The 27,760-nt window shown below is 35.8% G+C and overlaps 1 protein-coding gene across 4 annotated transcripts in view; it reads right to left on the bottom strand.

The window, feature by feature from the left end:
- ASXL3 (ASXL transcriptional regulator 3) overlaps nt 1–27,760 on the bottom strand; it is a 243,119-nt gene that overhangs the window by 141,152 nt on the left and 74,207 nt on the right. The window contains exon 3 of one of the 4 annotated variants that reach the window (XM_072604511.1): nt 11,737–11,937. The exons of 2 other annotated variants lie outside the window; for them this stretch is intronic. The gene's annotated coding sequence lies outside the window, so the exon portion shown is untranslated. Of the gene's footprint in view, nt 1–11,736; nt 11,949–27,760 lie in introns of all 4 variants that reach the window. One more of the 4 variants, XM_072604509.1, reaches the window with a different exon arrangement.

The raw sequence follows: 27,760 nt of genomic DNA, 5'->3' as shown, positions 1-27,760 counted from the left end.
AAACATTTTATAGATTGTCTGAAAAAATCCCACAGAAACCATTATAGTTTCTCACATGTGCCCAGGTCTCAAATTTGAACTGAATATAAGTTGTTGAAGTTTGTACTGGACCAGAATTCATGGCCTTTTTGCAGAGTGAAGTTAAAAGATTACACAAGCAGTATCATTTGTGAATTAATTCTAACACACAGCCAACCTGCATCATATTCGGAAGCTTTTGTCCCAAACGCCAACTCCCACAACCATCATTGGCTGTACAATCATTTTCATGGCATCTTCACAATTTTGGCAAATGCTCTCAAGGAAGCTGAAAATTAGTGAGTGAACAAGTACTCATTAACTGCTTACTTTGTACCAGGGACAATGTGTCAGGAATATAAACAAGCCAAGAGAGCCCTTGTTCTCAGGGAGCTTGTATCTAATGGGGAGGGGCAGGGAAAAACAACACATACAAAGAAGCCTAAAGGGTTTTGACAAAGGTACTGAGTGTAGCGGCATAATGGATGTGCATCCTGATAAGAAATGAAGAGAAAGCTGTTCTGGATACCCTCCATAAATGTAGGTTCTGGGAGGAACCATCCAATCAGGGAAGAGAGCACAGGTGCAGAGGGGTTCTTCCAGCCTGTGAATTCCAAGGACCAAGTAATCTTTCAACATGAAGAGATTTCTCAGACATGGTAGAAAACTCCAGAGTGCAGCTTGGTGAGAGAATAAGCTAATATCTAGATTAAATTTTATTAAAACTTTTATGGTCATCTGAACTAAAAGCTGGAATAGTTAGTTTCAAGTTGTTATACCACATTTATTCTTATTTCAGAAGTTATCATTTGGTAGCAACCTATCATTCTTTGCAATCTCTACTCTTAAAGAACTACCTAACACTAGGAGGTTAAACAACCTCCTCACAATCCCACAGGTAGTAAGTATAAGAAATAGGACTTGAAATCTGTCCTCCCTAGTTCTGAGGTCAGCTCTTTATTCACTACACCACACTGCTCAATTATTAATTTTTGCTGCCTAAGAAATACTAATAGTGTGAAGGAAATACTATGTGCTCTTCCTAGACGTCTAAGGCATTTTCTTAGGACTTATTTATTAACAAATATTTTTCCCACAACAAATACTCCTATCCTAATGTTCCTTTGATGTATTCGATTCTAAGTAGATGACTTGGAATCTGAAAAGTTACTAATAAAAAGGATGTAACAATACTTCAGCAGAAAGAAAAGGTAAAGGTCAAGAGACAGAAACAAACAGAACTGTGTTCCTGGAGAATAGCTTTAAATTTCCTCCAGCAATTAATGTAGCTTGAAATAATAGAAATAATAGCAACAGTAACAATGTAGCTTAACATAAATGTGGATTAAAATACATCAAAAGAGAATGTGATGAATACAGTCCAGGTCTGTGGAGAAAGAGCTAAATTACAGTACTTCATATATACATTCACAAACACATACATACAGATATGTGCACGTATATGTGTGTGTGTGTACACACACACACACAATTCCTTTATGAGAGATCATGAGTATTTTTTAAAATATAGTCAATTCTAGATTATTTATAATATTAGCATTAAGGTGTCATTGGTAATGTTAAATAAAATGATATTTGACTATGGGAAGCATTATGATGATTTTTTTCTGGCAGCAGATTAATCTTTCCAATTATGTTTTTCCCCTTTGGGCCAATGTTAATATTAGTTTGTATTCCTTCATATGTACCAATTGCTGAGGGGTTGAGGAAGGAACAAACGCAGATAAACGCAAGGTGGCAAGGGAAAATCCATATGAAATTAACATTCTACCATAAATAATCCAAAAGGACAAATGAGAGATTTTTTTATGTGTTAAATTCTAATGCAAAAGTGTCCTTCCAGTGAAGCATCTGGCTCTTAAAATAATGTGTAATCTTTGAAGCAAAGGAAAAACAGAAGAAAATTTTTAATAAAGTAAAAGAAATTAAAAGAAAAATATTTGAAATGAACATAGTAAAAAACAAAAGGATAAATCATTTAACATTTCTTTCAGTTCAATCCACTATAATAAAGTATTAAATTTGGATCAAAATATGATGTCAATTACATTGATAACCATATCCAAGTTGACAACTTTATTTATCCATTCACATACACTGGAGGAAATAAATCTTAATACTGTTCAAAATTTTTTTTCCATTAACATAATCCTAAAAAACCCCTTTAAACTATTTAAATTATCAGAAATTCCTAATGAACTATCCATTTTATTTTAGATAAAAAAGGAAGCAACAATTTTATCAAGGGTCCACACATATATTCATTCAATAATTTCAGGAAGGATGATCAGGAAAATCTACCAATCATCAACCATCCCATTACAGCACTATTAACACTTATTTCTACATGTGTGTTTGTCCTTCATTGCCAAAGAAGACCATGCCATCAGAGAAATGATGACATGACTTGCACTTGACTTTGTTTTGGGTGAGGGAGGGCTGTGCAGGTCACCAGCCTCACTTCTCCTCCAGAGCCATCTGAATCCAGTGACCAGATATTCATCAGGATGACTGGAGATGACCCAGGATGAGGCAACTGGGGTTAAGTGACTTGCCCAAGGTCACACAGCTAGTGAGTGTCAAGTGTCTGAGGTAAGATTTGAATTCAGGTCCTCCTGACTCCTGCACTGGTGGGTGCTCTATCCACTGCACCACCTAGCCTTTAGCACAGTTATATAGTAGGTGTTTAATAAACACTTATTGATTACTTTCACTAACCAAGTTCTTTCCTCAAAAAAAGTTAAGTCATATAATTATTCTCATATTAAAGAAGAGGAATTATGGCTCAGATTGAGTGAGGTACTGGATAATATATCTGAAAAGAGCACTGCAGTCATCAATACCAGAGCTCAAATCTCTCACTTACTAACTGTGTGACCAGGGGAAAGCTTTTTTAACCTGAAGTCTATTCAATTTCTTCAACTGTAAAATGGAGACAATAAAACCACCTACTTCCCAGCATTGTTGTAAAGATCAAATGCGGTGATATTTGTAAAGGACTCAGGAGAGCGCCTGGCACACAGTGCGTGCTTAATAAATGCATATTCCTTAATCAAAGAGGTTAAGGGTCTTGCCTAAGGTGACAGAGGGATCTCAGACTAATATTTTTTCCACAAACAATCATTTATTAAGCACTAACTACTTTTAATATGCACAAGAATCATATAAGGCTCATGTGCAGCCCCAGAAGACCTAATCTGCAAGAAAAATGTCAACAAAGGACTTAATGAAGTAGGTTTTATAACTAAGAAGTTTAAAAATGAGATTTTGGAAAAGGAAAGAGCATTTTGATCTGACTACTTACTCTATGAACCAGAAGGATTTTTGATCAAATAGCCATTGCCAAGTCCATGCCCTAAAGCAGTGTTTAAAGGATAATGCTGCTTAAGAGATTATGGCAGAGAGCTAGATTTCATATTTCACTGATTTCATGTCTTTAGTGATATGGAGATTAATTATGAGTATAAACTCACTGCAGATTAGAAAAACTATACAAATGAGATAAAAATTAGTTTATTTAAATCCATAACATCATGTTGCCTATTTGGGTTCAGTATATTACCTATATTTGGGCTTTTTGCCCTGTTCTGTGGTTTCTAAAATGTAGAAAATTCCACAGGGCTCTAGAAGAACTTCACTCTTACATAAACGTAAGGTAGAACTCTGCCTGAAGCACAAAGAAGTTCAATGTTTTGCCCAGGGCTACAAAAGCTCTGAAATATCAGGGCAAGATCTGAAATCAAGTACTCTTGACCACAAGAATAATCTTGTATTCACCATACTGAAACAAGTGAATTCTTATCCAATAAATTTGGAATCCTATAAGAGTATATACATACACACACGTTTGAAGGACATAATGATCATGTCCTTCTTATAGCTATCAGTTCTTCCACCAGCACAGATATCATACAGGGTTAGTTCCTTCCAAAAGGGTAGCATAAATCTACAGTAGACATACATAATAAAAACTGACAAAATTACACTGAGGAAAATTTTCTCATGTCAAGATACAGCTGAGATGTAATTTCTTAAATAATAATTGAGCATCATTCTAAAAATTCACAGTGTGACGTATTTACTACACACAACACTTGAACTGCATCATCTTCCTTAAGGTCCTTATAATTGTATGTTTACAGATAAATTACAACATCCCCAACCTTTGTGGATCCCCTTTTTATCCATATTATTTTAGAAAATTAGTTTGCAAAGGTGACTTCTTAACAGTCTTCTATCAAGGTGGAACACTCACAGCCTTTGAATTTTATGCATTCTAGAAAGATATGTCTTTACCTATCCCAATCTGGTAATAAACAAATACGTACATATGTATGTGACATATGTACACACACACACACGTTTCAATAAATACTCTGGAACTGAATCTAATGATGGAAATTCACTTTATCAGAGCCCTTTCTCTCTCTTATAAGACTTCTCCAGTGACTTCTCTCTATGACAGAAAAGATATCCCTTCCTAATTTTCTAGATTTTTGCATACATTATATTAATACAAACATAATCTGTCTAACAGAATGGCAAGGGGAAAAAATGAAATATATAAGCCTGAGTTAACCACTTACTCTATGCCTTTATTTCTCTTCCTGGACTATTCTCTAAAACATTTATCCCAAATTTTAAAGACTTAAAATTTCTACCCTATCCAAAAACATAAGTAAAAACAAGTAATTTGTAACCAGATGTTCCAGGAAATTCAGCATAAAGTTGAAACATTCAAGTACATGTCTTAATTTTGCCACTTGCTAGATCTACCACCATGGTCAATTAGCCTGAGACTCAGTTTCCTCAACTGTAAAATGGGCATATTATATTACCTACCTCCTAAATTTATCTTAAGATAGGTATATTGTAAAACTTAAATATATTATGCATGATTATATTACATGTATTACATTATATAAATATGTGCTAGTATATTATGGTTCTTAATTGGCACACTGTGCGATAAACTTATAATTCAAATAAGAGGTATCACAGAAATGTTATTTTTATTTCAGAAAATGTCATAATTAAGATGTCAGAAATTTTGGAAAGGCTCAAGCTCCAGGAATCAGGAGGTGAGGAAAGAATGAAGGACTATTGCCTCAATCCATGCTAGGAACCCAGGAATATACTTCTTAATATTTATTGAAAGTCTCAATCTTAACTTGGTACAAAGGATCTAATCAAAATCAAGTCTATTCTAGGATCATCATGAGGGTCAAGTAATGTTGAGAGCATGACAGTTCTAGTAATAAGGATTCTTGCAAAAGGTAGGATTTTAGCTGGACTTAAAAGAAACCAAGGAAGCCAGGAGGCAGACATGAGGATAGAGAGCATTCCAGGTATGAGAAAAAATCAGTAAAAATCCAAATGAGATAAAGAGTCAAGTAAGAGGAACAGAAAGGAGGCCAATGTCATTAGATCATAGAGCATATGAAGGGGAATAAGGTGTAAGAAGACTAGAAAATTCGGAAGAGGCTAGTTATAAAGGACTTTTATTGCCCAACAAAGGATTTTTCATTTGATTATGGAGGTGAAACTTAGCCACTGGAGATAACTGAATAGAGATGAGATGGCTAGACTCTCAATTTATCAAGGTCATTTTGAGAGCTTATGCACTAGAGTGGAAAGATTTGAGGAAAGGAGACCAACCCACAAGCTACTGCAATAGTCCACGAGTGAGGTAATAAGGCCTACACAGAACTGGTGGAAGTGTCAGTAAAAAGAAATAAGTGTATATAAGAATTAATACTGGACTGACAATAGACGTTAAAAAAGAGAGAAAGGAGTTGAGAATGAAGCCTACCTGGTCAACCTGGGTGACTGGAAGGATAATATTGCCAATGACACAGTAAAAAGGAAGTAAGAAAGAGGGAAGAATATGAGGAGAAAAGAAAATGAGCTTACTTTTGGACATAATGGAGTTCAAGGTGTCTAAAAGACATCTATTTCAAGATATTATGACATTCCACATAGTTTACAGGAAACTGGGGCTACCCATGGTCTAACTTACCTTAACCAAACCATTCTGAAGCAACAAAACCAATTTCGATTGGGAAGAAACAAGGGAATGGTTCATGACTTGTGTGTACTGATGGCATACTTTGCAAGGATGCAGTGGATCTAGCTTGGTTTGTTGGTGTGCTCTTGGAAGTGCATGTACTATACCTCATTATAATATCTCTATTTAGGGGCTTTAGTTGAAAGGAACTACATAAAGCAGTCAGGGAACAATATCTGTATGAGCAGAGAATGATCTTTTTTCTTCACACTACTAGTGTCTTTCACTTTTAGAGAAAGCACAAGCATCTGCTTTTAAGAGTCACTTAATCATCTGGGTTGTAACAATGCCATTAGAAAAAAAGTAATCCGTTTGGTTTTGCCACTACAGATACTGTTATCAAAAAGTTCTTCGATGACTTTATAAGCTGCCTTATTTTAGCAAATATGGGTCAGATAATAAAAGGGGTGGAGGAGAAGAGATCCCAGTACTACTTGCAATTCTTTGTTGCTTAAAATATTTATAGTGAATGAATTACCCTATCCAAAGGACAATACTAGGAAAATGTTGATCACATATTACAATTCACACAGCAAAACAAACAAACAAAAAACACCAAACTACAAAACAAGTTTTATATAGAAGAAAAAACACAAAGAAAAATGTCCTAAAATAATTCTAATAATAAATTATCACATGCTTACCTATTTATAAATGTTTAGAACTGAAAAGGAAATTTGGAAATCCAATCCAATGCCTTAAATTTTACAGATGAGGAGTCGGAGCTTCAATGCATTTTTCTCAGGGTCTCATAGCTAGTTACTTGCAAAGCTGGGAATTGAACTGAAGTCTCCTAATTCCTAATTTTAGTGATTTTTCTCATGTACCATCAGTCTGACTTTTCTAGATTATATTCTGTGTTCATAAGTGAGCACTACAAATAACCTATACAACTGGCAGGTAAAAGGAGATAAGAACAACGACACAAATTAAAAATATATATCGTACCTTTAGTTAACCTTCAACAGCATCAAAAATTCTATTATTCACAATCTCACTACTGAATTGTTCTCTACACCACAGCAATGCAGGAAATTTAATGGTAACTGTTCTGACAACTCCTCATATCAGCAGAGCTCAAAGAAGCTTTAGAAGGAACAAGAATCCGACATTTTGCTGGCTACAGAGAGAAAATATTGATTCATTTAAACCTTTGATAAAGGAGATCATATCTAAGTATAATCAAATTAACCATTATAGATCAGCGCAACCCATTCTACAGGAAAGAGGCTAACTTTGCTTTGTTATATGTTTGAGCTTCCACCCTCTTTCACTGTTTTTTATTGAGAAAATATTTAAGGTTGACTTGATAACAACTGCTAACTATCAACTGCTACTACCCTCACATAAGCCTGAGAAGCTGACTTTGTGCCTGTGTATTCAGACACATGTTTAAGAATGGCTAACATAAGGAGACAAGAATACTTTCTGCAATATTCTGTCTTAATTCTTCCAAGAAAAACAATTATTGTCTGATTTCTTATGACTTAAAATGTTACAGACTAAAAGAATATAGTAATCTGAGCAAAACCTTTAAACAATTTGCTTTGAAAAAACAATTAGAAACAATGAATTATGCTAGTAACCACTCTCCCCTGCCCTAAACTTGTTTTCTAACTAAGATATACCCATAAAAATAAAATTAAATAAAGACAGAGTAAAATAGTCATTACTGGAGAAGCTCTGAGAAGAGTCACATTTAATACATTAGGAATTAATGCAGAAAAAAAATAAAATGTGCACACCATGTGAACTAGAATCTCTACTGATAAAAAAGTACCCCAAAGTGATACAAGACAGAAAGGTACTATATATCAATCAATTAATAAACATTAAGCACTTACTATTTGCCATGCACTATGCTAAGTGCCAGGGATACAAAACAAGATAAATGACCACGCTTGCCCACAAGGTGCTCACAATCTAATTATATATCAAAATATTCACAGCAATACATTTTGTGATATCAAAAAACTGAAAACAAATAGGGTGCCCATCAATTTGGTGAAATACATTGCTGGCAAAAAAAAATGTTAATTAGATATTACTACATTGTAGGGAAAGGAAGAATTATGACAAATTCAGAGAAACATGACTTGTATGAACTGATGCAGATAAAAATAAGTAGAACCAGAAAAATAGTATAGGTAATTATTACAACAATATAAACAAAAAGGGTAATGGTAAACACTACTTAATTATACAAATCAATCTTGACTCCACAGACTATACTAGGAAATGAACCTCTCTATTTATGTTGGATAGTTGGGGTACTATGGATAAAACTGAATATTTGCTTTTTTTGATTTTTTGCTAGTGTTACAAGAAAAGGCTACTGGGAGTGGTATATTCTGAAATTTTTTAAAAGGCATCAATAAAATACAGAAGGGGAAGGAATCTGGACAGAGGGAAAGGAAAAGAGACTGGGTACTAAGATCAGGGAGTAGAGTTAAAACAAAGTTATGGAGGAATATGGTCATGGGAGTTTTGTGTTCAAGGAAGAAATAAGTCACTGATTCAAGCTGATGCTTGTGGTATAGTGATAAAGGGGTCACAGTAAATCGAACTGTAGTCGTCTAGGACCAATGCAAATGCGAAGTTTTGAATGAGATTTCTGCAAGGCTGATATAATTATAGAATTACAAGAATACATACATTATTAATAAATTCTAGAAGTAATGCTATTCAAAAAGCTAAATATAGTAGCTCTAGCTGACAGAAATAAATTACTACTTTCCTGGGGAAAGTCTGCATTTTGATGACCTACTGCAGGCAGAGGGGAGGTGATGAACATATCTTTAGATAACTGAACTGTAGTTGTCTAGGATCAATGCAAATGCTAAAATTTGAATGAGATTTCTGCAATGCTGATAGAATTATAGAATTACAAAAATACACATACATTATTAATCAATTCTAGAAGTAACGCTATCCAAAAAGCTAAATATAGCAGCTATAGATGACAGAAATAAATTACTATTTTCTTGGGGAAAGTCAGCATTTTGATGACCTATGGGGGTGGGAGGTGAGGTAAGGAACATATCTAGATAACAAGAAGTTTCTTCAACATTGTTACAGCAAGATCAGTCCTTCAATTAGGTAAAAAGAACCTCAATTAGATAAAAATTTGATAAAGCAAATCAAGTAACTAATGTAATGAAAAGAATATAGACACTAAATATGGGTGGGAACAAGGTAAATAGGAAAACATGTCAAAGGAAAAGGAAAATTAGATATGGTCTACTTTTAAAGCCTACAGTACTAGTATTATAGGGCCAAATATTAGAGTATTAATTTAGTTCTAAAAATTTTTTCCCTAATTTTTCTTCTATCTATATAAAGAAAAGAGATGTTCTTTGTCTTCCTTCATTTTCCAATGTTTAACAATGTTCCACTAAAATACCATGGCTGCCTGCCATTTGGCATTCATTTCATTTAAGTTAGCACAATTCCAACACATTCATTTCTCATAAATTAATGTTCTTGAAAGTTTTACGGTGCCACTTAAATTTTCAGGAAACAATTCCTCGATCCACCCATCACCTATTTCCACACAGTCAATATTTCACAAAGCCAAGCCAGGAACATTTAAGTTATATTTAAACTTTTTACTCTTCTTGGTTTCGAACATTATTTCAAAAGCTACCAAGGATAACAATCAAGTTTGAAACCTGTCCAATCACAGAGATATCAATGACCACAATTATTAATAGCACAACATAATAGCGCAATTACAGCAATTAATACATATTACGGTTGCCATTTACCTCCATACAAAGAACTCAATTCATAAACAAATAAAATACTTCCCCTACCTATTCCTAAAATGAAGTTGCAATGCAGAACATTTTCATAAAGATACCTATCAATATAAATATGAAATACAACATCACCTTCCGGTGGAACTGATTATGCTTCTACTATGGTAAGAATAGTACTAATCCAAATTTTATTTTGACCTATTGAAAAGCATAGATTTACTTATATGTCAACTCATATGTTTAGAAATCCAAGCAATTATTTAAGTACCCCCCCCCAAAAAAAGTAATCAAAACTTCTTTCAACAGACACATATTACTATTTTGCAAAATAATGTCCAAGAGCTTCTTAAACAAGGGCATTTTATTAACAATAACCACCTGACTTCTGAAAACTAGCAAAGGCTATATAAGTTCCTCCACAGACTGAAATGCATTGATCTTCACAAATTTCCTTTAACATCATAAGAATTATTGTTTACAATTTTCATTTTACAGACACAGAAGTTGAAAGAGGCGAAATTCATTCAAAGACTAAACTAGTTTTGAAATGAGTTTTCTTAACTTTCTGCACATAATTCCACTGCCACACAGTTGTGTTTATTAAAAATTCCTTCAGATCCTTTGACATTAAATCACATTACACTACACTAAATTTTACATAATTACTTTCTTGCCATTCTTTAAGTATCCCTAACATTCCTCTTTGATTTGATTTTGGCTTCTGACATTAACCTTCTGGAAATTCAGAAATACTATGATGCACAGAAAGTTCATTCAATTTCAAGGCAGAAGAACTGAACTTGAACTCTGGTTCTGCTACTTATTTCTCAATTTCTTCTTCTAAAAAAAATGGAAAGGTTTTTAACTATTATGCTTTCTAAAATCCCTTATAGCTATAAATACTATTGTCTACTCTTTTTCCCCTTTATTCCTAAAAATGAAACATATAAGACGGTGTCTAATATGGTCTAAAGTAGCCTTACCTCTAGTTCCTGATAACAATATTTAAAATATATGTCTTGAGTTATACTTTTTGAGAATTATGTTTCATTCTATTATTACACATGTCAAAACTCCTAGTGTTTAATGATCAACCAACTTTTGAATACCTACTTAAAGCCATATTATCTAATTGAGTAACATTCTAGAAGGAACACAATAACACTATAGAAAAGGACCAAAAGGAAAGAGATCTAATCTAACACTCTGCCTGCACACACTTAAAATACACAAGCACTTTTAAAGGGAAAGAAAAAGAAAAGCAGTAGTACATATACCTTATACCTCTTAAAAGTGTCTTATGTTGCTCAGTTAAAATAGTGTTGAAAAAATAAAGGTGTTCTCCATGAATAAAATATAAACCGTTAACTGAAATCACTTTCCTTAAAAGCTATTATAAATGTGTAGTTGGACTATTAAGAGTGGGTCCCAATCAGTACGTATTTCTAACTAATACTGAAATCTGATTCTCAGGTTAAGACTTGTTCATGGTAAAAAAATAAACACCATATCAATAACTGATCAATGCCTACAGTAGGTCTCATTAGATAAATCACAACTACTGAATATACAAGGGGTTCCTGAATTTACCTTCTTTTTGGTCACACTCTTTCTTGTCTTCTAAACTTCAGATCTAGTCTACACCTTTAAACAATGGCAGAAGAGAAGTAAAAGAGATTGAACAACTTCAATCTGAGAAATATCCTCAGCATACTCTATGATCAGTCCAATCACACTGCCTTTTGTTTTCCCCCAACGGATCTCTCACACCCACTAAGTATGAATGGTAGAATAATTGACCACTATAGGGTTCCACAGGGGAGGTCCCTCAGTGTCAATTTTCACCCATCACTACTAACTGATACCTACCCGGAAAGAACGAACGGAACCACTCCAATGTAATCCCATCCACTCCTGCTAGTTCAAGCATTCGGTTCAGCATCACCTCATGACCAACACGAAAGCAGCTGAGGCTCTAATATAATCAGCATGGAAAGTTGTCTCAAATCCAGCACTCGAGGAGGATCATCCTTCAAATACACCAACGCTGTCTCCAAGCCACGCTGGGTTCTGAAACCAGACTGGAAAATATTATATATGTATATATATAATAAAACTCCCACAAACCACTCTGCCACTTTGTCACAATACTGCTGCTTAATCAATATTATATAAATTTCTCATTGAAATTACCTCAACAAGAGACACTTTTAAGAAGAGAGTAGGTAAATCTAAGAATTTATCTGCTCTGTTCCCTAGTGAAGACTGTCAAGGAACAAAAACATGGTAGTGGGACAAGGACAGAGTGAAAGGAAATGAAACAGATAACTAACGTTAGTAGCATTCAAGGTCAGTATTTCCTAATATGGCACCTAGGATCAGGACCATCACAATGTATAACATCTTGTTAATGTAATCTATACTTTTTCCAAAGAATGATTAATGTACTCACACTAGATATTTTACCTAATTAAGTAAAAGAAACTTTTCTCCAGTTCTATGAAAAGAATTCAGCCCTACTGTGCTGTCACCCAATTTATCTTTTTAACTACTACAATCTTGCCTACATGACCTAACTTACAAATAACCAAAGCCCAACAAATAGGGTTCACTCTTTTGTCATATAAAGTAGCCACATAAAGTAATTCTGGTTTTATAATAAATGCTAAATTTAAAAAACAATAAAAATAATAATGATCCCCAGGGCTGACTAAGAACAAAAGGAAACTATTAACTAGAAAAAACAAATATTATCTACTATCTCTTTTTTCACTTCTCTTAAGGTATATAATTTCTTAGAATAGAAAGATAAACCAGAAACACCATACAGAAGTCTTAATTCTAGTTTGTAAGAGAAATTTTAGATGAGAGACTTCACTATTTGAAGGGTTTTCCTGCCCTCTTTTTTTATTATAAACTACTAGATTTTTAAAAATCTCTTCCATGCTTATATTCTGCTATCAATATAAGTTGTCTATTACACATTACTAATAAAAATGTACCATTTTACTGAAATCACTCTCTATGTTTCTAATAAATTCATTTTTAAGTCAAGCAAATGAAATTATTATATTTTTATATGATCTAGTGATACTGCCTTTCCTACTGTTCCTCATACACAACAATCCATGTTTTGATTTGTATTTTTACTGACTGGAATTTTCTCCTCTCCTTTTTGCTGGCTTCCCCATCTCCCTTCAAGTAACACCCAAAATCTCACCTTTCATAAGAAACTTCATACTCTCCCACAATGCCAGGGTGTGTGTGTTGGGGATGGGGGTGAGGGTGAGGGAATCTATACATGTTTGTGTGTATGTATGTATGTATGTATGTATGTATACACACATGTAGAAATATATAGATATACACACATATGTCTCATATGAAGTTAAGCACTTTCAAATTGTTTCTTCTCCTCTCTTCCCATTACACTATAAATTCCTTTAGGCAGGGACTGCTGTACCTTTTTGGGGGGGGGAGGGGCGGGGCGGGGAATCCCTGGTGCTTAGCATAGTAGCTGGCACATAGTAAGCTCTTAATAAATGCTGTTTATTTGACTTCACTTATACAAGTTAGCCTAAGTAAATCATTATTTGTTCTAAGCATATATGTAGACTGCTACATGAAAATACCAATTCATTTAAATGGAAGTCAGTCCTTTAATCACCCATATATTGGTCAAATTACTCACACTACTGACTTTTAAGCTCAGCTTTCTTTAAAGTTGAAACATGTTCATTAGGTCTCTATTCTAAGGACTTTTCCCCCCCTAATTTAACCCTCCTGTTAATGTAAAAAATTCATTAAGTCTTTGTTGTGGTACCAAGGATTAGTTGTAAGACGGATGCCACAGAGTTAAAAAAGCAAAAACAAAAACAAAACACTCTGCTTCTTTGTAAGCTCTTTACTAACTTTACAACATCCCAGATGATCATATCACATATAAAACAACTCATATAAGGACTGCATGATTTATGCCAACAATGCAATCTTCCAGCAGTGCGAAGTATTCAAAATATATTTCAGAGAACTTGGGACAATTAGAATCATAGAATCTTATAAAGCTAGAATAGTTCTCAGAAGCCATATGTACTGTGTCCTAAATCTGACACATGAATTCCCACATTACAAAGAACAACCCAGACTCCACTTGCAAACCACCAGTACTAAGCAATACAGTACCACACACAGCTGCCCATTTCATTTTTGTCAAACTCAGATTGTTAAGAAACACTTTTATACCCCAAATTTTCATCCCTATACTTTCTACCCATTGGTCCATTTTTAGACAATTCTAATTTTTAGAAACCTCAGCTATACATTGAAATGAAATCTGACTGTCACATTTCCTTCTGCTTTTTGGTTCTAGTTGTGTTTGCCCTCTGGGAGCAAGCAAAACAAATCCTGATATTATCAATAATAATAATAACAAGTATTTATAATAGCACCTACTATCTGTTAGTCATTATACTAAGCTCTCTGCAAACAGTCAATCCTTATTATTTGTGGATAGCATATTTTTTAATTTATCGACTTGCTAACAATTATTTGTAACCCCAAAAATCAATACTCCTAGTACTTTCACGGTTATTTGCTGACATAGTGTATCAAAAAATGAGCTTCCTAGTTGAACTATGCAACACTCTGCCTTCTTGTTTCAGCTTCTGTACTGTAAACAAGTATCTTTTTTGTGGTCTATTTGGTGCCACATTTTTCCACTTCTGTTTTTTTTGTTGGTAATTTCATTGTTTGAATTGACCCCAAACATAGTGCTGAAGTGCTGTCTAGTGTCCTAAATGCAAGAAGGATGATGTGTTAGATATAATTCATTCAGGGTATGAGTTATAGTGCGTTGGCCAGGGGTCATGAGTTCAATGTTAAAGAATCAACAATATGGTACTTCCAGAAAAAAGGAAAATTCACCAATATCTACATGAGATAACTCTAGGAAGTGCTAAAGTAAATGTTGAGATCTCATTGACTTTATGAAATATAACTGCCACGAATGACCAGAATCTACTATATTATCTCCTTTGATCCTCACAACAGCCATTTTACAGTTGAGAGAACTGAGGCAAATAGGGGTTAATGACTTGCCACACAACCAATCGCACAGCTATTAAGTATCTGAGGTTGATTTTGAACTCTGATTTGCCTGACCATCTAGTCCTGCTGATCTATGTACTGTGTCCCCTTGATGCCTCTAAATTCCACTACAATTCATTTCCTCCCCAAACTCTTCTTTGTTTTAGGCTAAACTAGATCACTAATAATCAAGTCACTTAAACTCTCAGGGATTTAGTTACTTCATCTATAAAATGAGAGGGTTGAATTAGATGATTTCTATTGCTCTATGATCCTATGATTTAACTCAACCTTCTAGAGTATGGTTTAAGTCCCCTGATCATCCTCCCTTTGATGTGCTAGTGCTTACCAATAGCCTTCTCAAAATATAGTACTCATAAAAATATCTGGATGTGGTCTGACCAAGGAAGAATAATTTAAAATGTTGATTATTAAATCTTCTGCAACTGTTTTTACCATTATGCTTCCTTCTTAAACATGAAAGCATCTCTCAGTTCTCAAAGATTATGCAACTACAATACAAGCTCAGGCAGGTTAGACCAAAATAAATAACCTTTAAGAATGGGTCTTTCAATGGACTGAATATATGTACTCATTGGGTTACAATAACTCAATTAAAATGTCATATAAAATGTAGGGGAGTTATGATTTTCACAAGTGAAAGTAATACTCACAGAGTCGAATCAAAGACCTTTTGAAGTGAAAATTCTGACTTTAGATAGTGACTTTCTAATATTTTAAATGAAGAGTTTAGGTTAATTAACTGAATAAATGCACTATACAGAATGAATGAACATAGTAGCAATAGACTAGTCTGATAAAATGAAAGAGCCTCATTACTGGGGGAGGGATTCTCTATTTGACAAAAACTGTGGGTAAAAGTGAACAGCAGTCTGGCAGAAATTAGGTATAGACCAACATTTTAGATAATATACAAAGTTAAGCTCCAAATAGACTTAGATATAAAAGGTTACATCATGAATAAGAGCAGCCAGTAAGAAAATATCTTTCAAAACTACAAATAGGGTAAGAGTTCAAGAATAAGCAATGTATATGAAATATCATAACTCGGATTACATAAAATAAAAAGGAGCAAGTATCTATGAAAAAATTCTCACGTATATAAGAAACTGATTCAAATTTATAACAACAGTCATCTTCAACATTTAAATGGTCAAAGGATATGAACAGGTGGAAATACAAGTTATAAACAACAACCACATAAAAAAATGTTGTAAATCAGTAAAATTAAAAATACTCCAATTAAAACAACACTATAAACTCAAAAACTCCAATTAGTATTTGATAAAAACCGTTGATTAAACAAGACAGCAGTCTGGCAGAAATTAGGTATAGAGCAATATGTCAAATCATACAGGAAGATGAGGTCCAAATGGGTACATGGCCTAGATATAAAAGGTAAACAAATTAGAGTAGCAAGCAAGAAATTATTTTTCAGATTTATTGCTAAGGGAAGAATGCATGACTAACCAAATGTGTGTATGTTCGTCCTTTGCTGCCGAAGATCATGCCATCAGAGAAATAATGACACGACTTGCACTTGACTTTGTTTTGAGTGAGGGAAGGCTGTGCAGGTCACCAGCCTCACTTCTCCTCCAGAGTCAGCTAAATCCAGTGACCAGATATTCATCAGGATTACTGATGATGACCCAGGATGAGGCAACTGGGGTTAAGTGACTTGCCCAAGGTCACACAGCTAGTGAATGTCAAGTGTCTGAGGTGAGATTTGAACTCAGGTCCTCCTGACTCCTGCACTGGTGGGTGCTCTATCTACTGCACCACCTAGTTGCCATGACTAACCAAGTGATAGAGACAATTATCCACAATAAAATGAACAATTAATAAGTCACAATAACTCATCTAAAATGTCAAAGTGTGGAGTTGTTGTGCTTTTTGTTTGTTGTACAAACAAATCTAATGTAGTAAAAATTAAACAGAAAACAGTGAAGGGGGGCAGGAATCTTTGCAGTGAGGTTTGCTGATAAAGGTCTCATATCCAAGATATATAAAGAAGTGATTAAATTTTACAAGACTAAGTGCCATTCTCCAATTCATAAATGAGCAAAGCATATGTATAAGTAGCTTTCAAAGAAAGAAATCTAAGGAAACAACAATCATATGAAAAAATGTTCTAAAAATCACAAAGCACTGCACATTAAAGCAACTTTGAAGTTCTACTTCACACACATAAGACTGGCAAAGATGAGAAAAGAGTAAAATGGCAAATGTTGGAGGGGCTACAATAAAATAAGCATACTAAGGAACTGTTGGTAGAGTTGTGAAATGGTATAACCATTCTGAAAAGTAATTTGGAACTATACCAAGAAAGTTGCCAAACCATGGATGCCCTAGTGATCTAGCTACACTACTGCTATTAGGTCTATATCTGTATATTTACTCTCAGCAAGGTGGTACAGTGGATAGAGCAGCAGACCTGCCATCAGGAAAAGCTGAGTTCAAATCCTATCTCAGATGCCTACTAGCTGTGTGACCCTGGGCAAGTCACTTAATCTTACTGGCCTCAGTTTCCTCCATCTGTAAAATGAGTTGCAGAAGGAAATGGCAAACTGCTCCAGTATCTTTGCCAAGAAAACCCCAAAAGGGATCACAGAGAGTTGGACATGGCTGAAAAACTATTAAATAATAACAAAAATATATTTTCCCTATATAGGTCCCAATTGGTTGTCCTATTGGGGAATGGCTAAACAAACTGTGGTTAATGAGTATAATGCATTATTGTTGTTACATAGGAAATTATGAAACGGATAGTTTCAGGGGAAATTGGAAAGAATTCCATGAACTGATGCAGATCAAAGTGAGCAGAATTTTAACAATTTATACGAATAACATTATAGAGGAAAACAACTTCAAAAGACATTAAAACTCTGATCAATATTATGATCAAGTCCAAAAGAATAAAGATGAAACATGCCACCTTCCATTCCATTTCCACTCTACCCCTCAATGCAGAGGGACTGGTAAGAAAACAACAAATTGTAATCAAAGTATCTCAGGGCTCATACACATGTATATGTAGAACTTGTGGGTGATGGCCAGATCAAGAGTATAGTCATCTCTGTGTGTATTTGAGGAATGGAAGAGATCATGTAAAATTATTAAGCTGAGGAACTAGGAAGGTAAGATACATGAAAAAGAACCAGCATGTATGCTGAAGTGCCCTACAATGAGGACAGGCATTGGGGAAGAGAGAAAGACTGTGAGATAGGCACTGATCTGAATGAGGAGAGTGTCCTGAAGGTCAGTAGACAACAACCACTAAAATTCTTGATTGGGTATGTATGTATTGTATGATTCTAAAAGAAAAGGAGGATACTAAGTGGAAGAATACTAGAATGGGAGTATAGCAAAGAGTATTTCCAACCCCACCTGCCATGAGGAGTAAGTCAGAGGTTATGAGTAAAAGTGCAACTAGAGCTGGAAATGGTTGCCAAGGAAGCTGGATAACCAAGAGGAAGCCAGGTCTCAGTGAGTGCAAGAAGATGGAAGGGAAAAGAAAAGGTTTCAAATAGAATATAGTTTGTTATCTATGGAGCAGACATTCCAGAGACTACAAGTGAAGGGGGTGGTAACTTTAGAGTGGATCATAAGTGGGGTTGACTTTAATGGCATGGAAATAAGGGAGCAGTCACTCTTAGGGAGGCAAGAACAGGCTTTGATCAAGGGCAGCAGGGGGTTCAGAACTACTGTGATGGGTAATTATTAATTGGGTCAGGGTATATTAATCACTGAAGAATGAGTTTAGGTAAGTTATCTGAGGTCCACAGAGGTTCAGACTTGAGGTGTAGTTGTCCCAGGGCTTCAGGCAGTAGTAGCAATAGCTGAAAGGGATTAGGAAGTGACTGGGAATAGGCAGGCTGATGTGGAGTTTGGGTAGCACACGAGAGTGCCTTTAGTGTGATCCACAGGTTGGCTCTGGCAGTCCAGATAGTATTCCAAGGCAGTCAAGGCAAGCATCTGCTGTGGAGTCTTAGAGGCCTACTGGAGTGTCTGAACATGATCCAATCAATGGCAGCCCTAAGAGGTCAGGTATCTCAGCTGGAAAAGGGCAAGGACATTAACTAATAGGGAATTTGAGTGGCCAGAGAGAGTACCTAGAGGACCCATTCCTTCAAGATCAAATAAAAACTCCTCTGTTTTGTTGGTAAAGCCCTTTATAACCTGGCCCCAATCTACTTTTCTAACCATGAAATACATTACAGTAGTTCCTGAATTCTATGGTTTCCCCAACCCATTCCTCCTACTAATAATGCTCACAAATGATCCTCCATTAACTGCCTCCTCATATGGAAGAGTTTAGTGTTGAAAGGGATAGAAAAAGTATCCATATAAAGAAAAAGTTTTAAATTTAATGGGAAAGGATAAGATTCTGCTTTTATCAAAGATAAATATTTTTTGATGATTGAAAAGAGTAGGACAAGAATTTTGGTCTAATAAAAATAAGATGTATAGGAAGAAACAGTTTTCAGATGAGATCTGAGCAGTTCGGGGACAGAAAATAAAGTGTTCAATAAAGTCAAATCATCTTCTGAAAGATGTAGGGTGATACTACATTTGCATATGAACACTTTGATGGATTGAGGAGATAAAGGAAAAACTTTTTGTTTCACAAAAATGTAAGCATGAAGAAATAGTTTCGAGAACACAAAATGAGACGGGAGGATGATTTGAGGAACTTAATGCAGAAGGTCATTATGGACCCTGTGCTCAGCTGTTTTAAGATCAAAAAGGGTAAAATTAAATTTTTTGAAATGGGAAAACATATAACTTTGAACACTGACATGATTAAATAAAGTTTGCTAAGTGTAAAAAAGGAAATTTGAGAAATATATCTACATTTTATTACAGACTTCTGGAGGAGGGGAAAAAAGAACAAAGTAAAAAAAGTACACAGCAGAGAACAAAAGAAAATTCACAAAGAAGCAAACAATGGATGGACAATTCTCAACATAATATGTATTATTCATCATACAGGCTTTCTTGAAAAGAAAATTTATTGTTACAGATTTTGAATCTTCTCATGATCTGCTATGCACAAAAAATCTTCTCATGATCTGCTATGCACATCACATGCCTTTTCTTTCATACTTTCTATTTAAGTTCCAATATTTAAGTTTATTTTTGTTTCTTTTCCCTATGATGTATTTGTGATTTGTTCCTTGATTTCAAAATAAAAAATTTTTAAAAAAAGGAAATTTGGTGAATTGTTCTTTGTTTTAAATGAAAGGTTAATCACTGATGACTTTGATCTTAGCCACTGAAGTAGAGAGAGAAAATAGGATAGAAGGTGCTAAGGTTGAAGCTAAAGCTGAAGAGAGCAAAAGCTAAAAAACAGCAAGAGGGTTGAAAAAAGGAGATTTGTTAGAGGTATTTTTGACAAGACCAGCATCAAGAACATTAAAATTAGTCGGAGAGAGACTCCAGTTCATTGGATTAGATCATCAATTCCAAATATTGCTCCTCAGTACCTTCTAGGCAGGTTACTGAAGGAGAAACCTCTCTGAAGTCTGTTGCCCTTTACTGCCCCAACCTGATTTGAGGGGGGAAAAGGAGAAAGAGAAAAGACAGATTTTACAACTGTTTTGCTAAACAGTTGGAATTAAATGTACATCACCTCACATGCAGACAACTGCAACAGCCTTCAGGCTAGGTCTTCCTGATTCAAATTTCTTCCAGTCCATGCTCTATTCACCTATCAAAATGATCTCCCTACAGCCCTGACAATGTCACCCTCTCATGCAATAAACTCTAGAGGATCTCTATTGCTTACGGGATCAAATATAACATTCTCCATTTGGCTTTTAAAATCACAACTCCCCTCCATGTATTCTACAATCCAGTGACTCTTACCTCCTTGTTTTTTCTTAAACAACAAGACATAACTCCACACAACTTCACTGGATATCCTCCATTTCTGGAATTCTTTTACTTCTCCCTTCCACCTTCTAGCTTCCTTTAAAATGCAATTAAGATGGGGAGGAGCCAAGATGGCAGAGTAGAAAGATACACATATGCTAGCTCCAAACACACAGCCCATTAAAATACTTGTAAAGAAGAACTCCCAACAAATTCAGGAGCAGAAGCCACAGAACAACGGAGTAGAGGAGATTTCTGTCCCAGAAAGACCTGAAAAACTGACACGAAAGTTCCATGGCGTACTGGACCCAGAGCAGAGCCCAGTCTTGCCTTGGCCATGTGGCACTGAGGGGAGCTGATCCGAGCAGGCTTCAGGGACAGAATCTCCAGCAGCCACGCAGGTCCCTCTACCCACAGGCGCCAAAAGTCAGTGAGAGGGTTTTTTCAGCTTGCCGAGAGGGGAGCGGGGTGTCTCCATAACCCAGGCCCCCTCAGGAGACGGAGGCGGAGGCAGCAGAGGACAAGGGCTCCCAAAGCAGGCAGGAGCTTGCATCCATGGTTGAAGGTCTCCACATAAATCCCCTGAGGGAACTAAGCCCCTGGTGGTGGCCCTGCCCCCACCCAAGCACCTGAACTTAATCTCACACTGAATAGCAGACCTACCCCCACCAAAAGCCCTGAGGCTGGGAAGCAGCATTTCAATCTCAGACCCCAAGCACTAGCAGGGCAGAACTGGAGGCAAGGTGCGTATGGAAAGGAAACTCAGAAGTCAAGTAACTGGGTGGGAAAATGCCCAGAAAAGGGAAAAAAAATAGGACCAAAAAGGTTACTTTCTTGGGGAACAGATATCTCCTCCCATCCTTTCTGATGAGGAAGAACACTGCTTACCATCAGGGAAAGACATAGAAATCAAGGCTTCTGTATCCCAAACATCCAAAATAAATATTCAATAGGCTCAGGCCATGGAAGAGCTAAAAAAGGATTTTGAAAATCAAGTTAGAGAGGTGGACGAAAAACTGGGAAAAGAAATGAGAGAGATGCAAGAAAAGCATGAAAAGTGGGTCAACACCTTGCTAAAGGAGACCCAAAAAAATGCTGAAGAAAATAACACCTTGAAAAATAGGCTAACTCAACTGGCAAAAGAGGTTCAAAAAGCCAATGAGGAGAAGAATGCTTTCAAAAGCAGAATTGGCCAAATGGAAAAGGAGGTCCAAAAGCTCACTGAAGAAAATAGTTCTTTCAAAATTAGAATGGAACAGATGGAGGCTAATGACTTTATGAGAAACCAAGAAATCACATAACAAAACCAAAAGAATGAAAAAATGGAACATAATGTGAAATATCTTATTGGAAAAACAACTGACCTGGAAAATAGATCCAGGAGAGGCAATTTAAAAATTATGGGACTACCTGAAAGCCATGATCAAAAAAAGAGCCTACACATCATCTTTCATGAAATTATCAAGGAAAACTGCCCTAAGATTCTAGAACCAGAGGGTAAAATAAGTAATTCAAGGAATCCACCGATCACCTCCTGAAAGACATCCAAAAAGAGAAACTCCTAGGAACATTGTGGCCAAATTCCAGAGTTCCCTGGTCAAGGAGAAAATATTGCAAGCAGCTAGAAAGAAACAATTTAAGTATTGTGGAAATACAATCAGGATAACACAAGATCTAGCAGCTTCTACATTAAGGGATAGAAGGGCATGGAATATGATATTCCAGAAGTCAAAGGAACTAGGACTAAAACCAAGAATCACCTACCCAGCAAAACTGAGTGTAATCTTTAGGGGAAAAAATGGTCTTGCAAGGAAATAGAGGACTTTCAAGCATTCTTGATGAAAAGACCACAGCTGAAAAGAAAATGTGACCTTCAAACACAAGAATGAAGAGAAGCTTGAAAAGCTAAACAGCAAAGAGAAGTCATAAGGCACTTAATAAAGTTGAACTGTTTACATTCCTACATGGAAAGACAATATTTGTAACTCTTGAAACTTTTCAGTATCTGGGTAGTAGGTGGGATTACACACACACACACACACACACATACACACACACACACACACACACATAGAGACAGAGAGCACAAAGTGAATTGAATAGGATGGGATCATATCTTTAAAAAATGAAATTAAGCAGTGAGAGAGAAATATATTGGGAGAAGAAAGGGAGAAATGGAATGGGGCAAATTATCTCTCATAAAAGAGGCAAGCAAAAGACTTTTTAGTGGAGGGAAAAAGAGGGGAGGTGAGAGAAAAACATGAAGTTTACTCTCATCACATCCAACTAAAGGAAAGAATAAAATGCACACTCATTTTGGTATGAAAACCTCTTACAATACAGGAAAGTGGGGGAGAAGGGGATAAGCAGGGTAGGGGGATGATGAAAGGGAGGGCAGTGGGAGGAGGGAGCAATTTGAAGTCAACATTCTTGGGGAGGGACAGGATCAAAAGAGAATAGAAGCAATGGGGGGGCAGGATAGGATGGAGGGAAATATAGTTAGTCTTACACAACATGACTATTATGGAAGTCATTTGCAAAACTACACAGATATGGCCTATATTGAATTGCTTGCCTTCCCAAAGGGAATGGGTGGGGAGGGAGGGATGAAGAGAAGTTGGAACTCAAAAGATTTAGGAACAACTGTTGAGTACTGCTCTTGCTACTAGGAAATAAGAAATACAGGTAATAGGCTACAGAAAGTTATCTGGCCCTACGGAACAAAAGAGAAGACGGGGATAAGGGAAGGGAGGGATTAGAAGAGAGGGCAGATTGGTGATAGGGGCAATTAGAAGGCTTGGTATTTTGGGGTGTGGGGAGGGGACAAATGGAGAGAAAATTTGCAATCCAAAATTTTGTGAAAATGAATGTTAAAAGTTAAATAAATAAATTTAAAAAAAATTCAATTAACATTGCATTTTCTGCAAAAGTCTTTCCTGGTTCCATTTAATGTTGGTACCTTCTCTCTAAGATTATCTCCTCTTTATATATTTTTCTTTTTACATAGTTGTCTGCATGTTGTCTTCCCCATTAAACTATGAGCTCCTTGAGAGGAAGGCCTGTCTTTTGCCTTTCTATCTCTAGAGTTTAGCATTGTGCCTGCGTCATATGAGGTACTTTAAAAATGTTTACTAACTTGTCTTTACAACACAATCCTGGTTAAGTGAAAAGCTGGCTAGGTTTGTTTGCCTTGCTCTGAGTTCTGTTCTGATTGGATAATAAAGAATCCTGAGTGAATAACTGGCTAGTCTGGTCTACATAGGCCAAAGACAGGCAGCCTAATGAGATTTGCGTTCCTCAGTTTAAATTTGCTATCCAAATTAAAAGGTAACACATTCTCAAAGCCCTTTTAAGTGTGACTATAAGCTGAAATAACTTGTAAATGATAATCAGTACAGAATATAGAATAAAAGAGGATTTGACCAGTTGGAGAGGATTGAAGACCAGCAGACAAGTAGTTAGTTAGTAGAGACATGGATTCACGTGATCACGCGATTCAAATCCCTGAATGGAACACTGCCATCAAAGCCTGAAGTGCACAACTCCGAAATATCTTAAATGCATGAGTTTTTCTTTATGTGCTTGTGCCCACTTTCCCCCACAGATACTGACTGCGTTGGAGGGAGAATATAACCCCATTTTATACATGGATTATGATATATTTCATTATTCATGCATTTGCTTTAATACAGAAATACCCCGATGTTATTATTATTTTTCTTTTGCCTTATTGCAAAGTAAACATTCAAGACCTAAAAGTGCCATCATTATATGTGGATGGTTTATGTAAATGGAAGTTCATCAGTGAGGGCTCAAGATCTAAAACAGTAAGTATAAGTTTATTTCCCCACAACAGGAATACTACTAACACCCTGAGAAAATTAAATCTAACTGTAACCACGTAGTAGTGGTCTTTCTCTGGAAACCTAGACTTGCCAATGTGAAAGCAAGTTAAATAAGTGAGCCAGCCAGCCAAAGGAATAAATATATGCGGACACACTCCTGTGAGTGGTTTGAGGCCACTAAAGTATGGATGACTATCGCATCTTACTCACCAATACCCGCATAACACCTGGAATGTATCAATTCCTAACCTGTCTTTTTCTTGATAAACCATTTCCTTCAAAACTCACCTCAACTATAATCTTCTAAATGAAGATTTACTTGATGACTCTCCCCTCCCCATAAAACAGATTGCATTTTTCCACACATTTATATATGTATCTATTGTCTCCAATAGTATTTAGGTTTCTTGAGGGAAAGTTAATTTTTGTCTTTGCTTACTCAATGTCTAGCACAGTGCCTGGCACATGGTAGGCACTTAATAAGTACCTGTTGATTGAAAATAAGAACACAAACCCAACCAAAAACAATTCAAGTCAAGATGCAGGCTGCTGTTAACTTTCCAAATATCTGTAATTATCTTCTGAGTTATATCAGTATTATTAAAAGGTGAGGTAATGGAAATAGAAGTCACTTATAAACTAAATGGGTACTAGAATTGAAATAAAAGTAAAAAATAATAGCACCTACCTCACAGGGTCATTGTGAGGATCAAACGAGATAATATCTATAAAGTGCTTAGCATAATGCCTAGCAGATAGTAGACAGTCAATAAATGCTTTTCCTCATTCCTCCTTCCTTCCCCAGACTCCATACGTTCCACTCAATCTTCTGTTTAATTCACTTCTAGAGTTTTTTAATGTAAATGTATTCACAATTACATAGAAAAGGAAAAAAAGCAGTTAACATCACAGTTTGGAGGGCCAGAAAAAACATTCATGTTTTGCTGATAAGACTGGAGGAAAAAGAAAGCTGGGGAAATGCATCTTCTGGATAAAAGTAAATTAACATACTCTTTCAGGAAAGACAATTCATTCTATACTCTAAGTGAATAACCTCTTCTATAAGGTATAAGGGGAAAAAAACCCTAATCATTTTACATTTGAATATTAAGAACTATGGTTATTGAGACTATAATGTTTTGTTTTTGCTTTTCTAAAAAAAGATTCCAATGTTAACAAATGGAATACTCCAGACTACAAAAACACTTAGGTTTTGTGTTCAAATGACAGCTCCAGACAGAATCTTGAAGTTATTTGTTTCCACATAGTTGACTGAGTTATTCAGTCAGACTATGTAGTGTTCTATGATGTTACTTATACGTATGGTGTTATTCGTATATGGCATATATATTAGTATAATTTGCACTTCAAAAAGGAAAGCTGTAATGCAATTCTAATAATTTGTACATGCAATCCTGTAAATAGAAAGTCTTAATCAGGTCATGTCATGAGATATGTAATGTCATGTAAACAGATCAGTCATCATGTATGAATATAAGGTGTACATGGTGACTAAGCTCTGGCTTTGTTTCCTAGGGACACTGATTCCTATATCGGGGTGGGGAACCTGTGACTATGAGGCCTCATGTGGTCCTCTAGGTCCTTACGTGTGGCCCTCTGATTGAATCCAAACTTCAAAGAATAAATCCCCTTAATAAACAAATTTGTTCTGAAAAACTTGGGTTCAGTCAAAAGGCCACACCCAAGGACCTTGAGGGCCACATGTGACCTCAAGGCCTCAGGTTCCCTACACTGTTCTATATTCTACTTTTCATTTTCGTGATGATTCTGTATCATTAATTTATCTTCCAACATTTTCACATAAGGTAGATACAAGTAACAGTACATCTATTTGACTGGATGCTGGGATCCAAAGTCACTGAGTGTTACAATGTCCAATGTTACAATGCAAAGTGGAAGAAAGCAGAACCAGAACCCAAATCCCCGAATATCTCCTCTAATACTGCTTCAGTTAAGGATAGCTATGAATGTTCTCTGTGCTTCAGAAATACTATACAAATAACTAGGGCTATTTATTTCTTTAATACTCAAAAAAATTATCATGATAAGGACTTGACTTTGGCAAGGAGAGAAGTAGGTACAACTATCCCTTCCACACTGTGACTTTCTCTATATATCACGGGTTAGCATAAGAATAAATAAGAGAATTTGGAGAGGAATTTTGCAGAAGGTGCAGATAACACACGAAGTCCAGCAGACAACACAGAAAAAGTTCAGAAACCCAGAAAGGCATAAAATAGTACTGTATAATATCAATATTTTTATCTTTTAATACATAATAAATCAGACTTCTCTGGTATGAAGGACCAAAAATTTTATATGAATTTTCCACATCACAGGGGCACCCTGACCTTATAGAAGGGATAAGAAGTGTAAAGTTCTATATGGTGTCATAAAAGTTTTACTACAGTTTAAACTATTAATAGAATGAACAGGGAAGCAGTGTAATGTTGAGGAAAAAGCATGGGGATCAGAACACCTGAGTGTAAATCCAGCTGTTACTTAACTTCCTGGGGAAGTCACTTCACCCCTCCTTAGTTTCAGTTTCCTTCCCTGTAAACTGTCATCATTTCCCAGAATTCAAGCTACAAGACACCTCAGAGAGAGGCCATTTAGCCCAAGACCTCGTTTTAGATGAGGAAACTGAGGCCCAAGGAAGCTAGGTGACTTTCCCAACATAATACTGGTAATAAATACCAGAAGCAAAATCTGAACGCCCGTCTTCTTGCTCCAGAGTCAGGCCTCTTTCCATTAGACTAGATGATTGTTAAGGTCTCTTCAAACTCAAAATGCTATAGTCTTATATGTATAAAAAAAACCCTCTGAAATTTCACTAAGGACAGACTGCGTTTACTGTGAATCAGCCACAGAACTGAGGGAGGTTCTAAGAACTCTAGAGTTTGATTAGTTTCAACTTTATTTCATAGGTAAGTGAATGAATGTCCACTTCATCTTTGACTTATTTGCTAGTGATTACATATTTAAGATGACAGCTAGAAAGAAACAGAGAAGATATGCAAAACAAGAAACACTAATTTAGCACATAT

This window comes from Notamacropus eugenii, chromosome 4, assembly GCF_028372415.1.
Source record: "Notamacropus eugenii isolate mMacEug1 chromosome 4, mMacEug1.pri_v2, whole genome shotgun sequence".
Lineage (NCBI taxonomy): Eukaryota > Metazoa > Chordata > Mammalia > Diprotodontia > Macropodidae > Notamacropus > Notamacropus eugenii.
The sequence above is the reverse complement of the archived record's forward strand: the minus strand, read 5'-3'. Positions and strand labels throughout refer to the sequence as shown.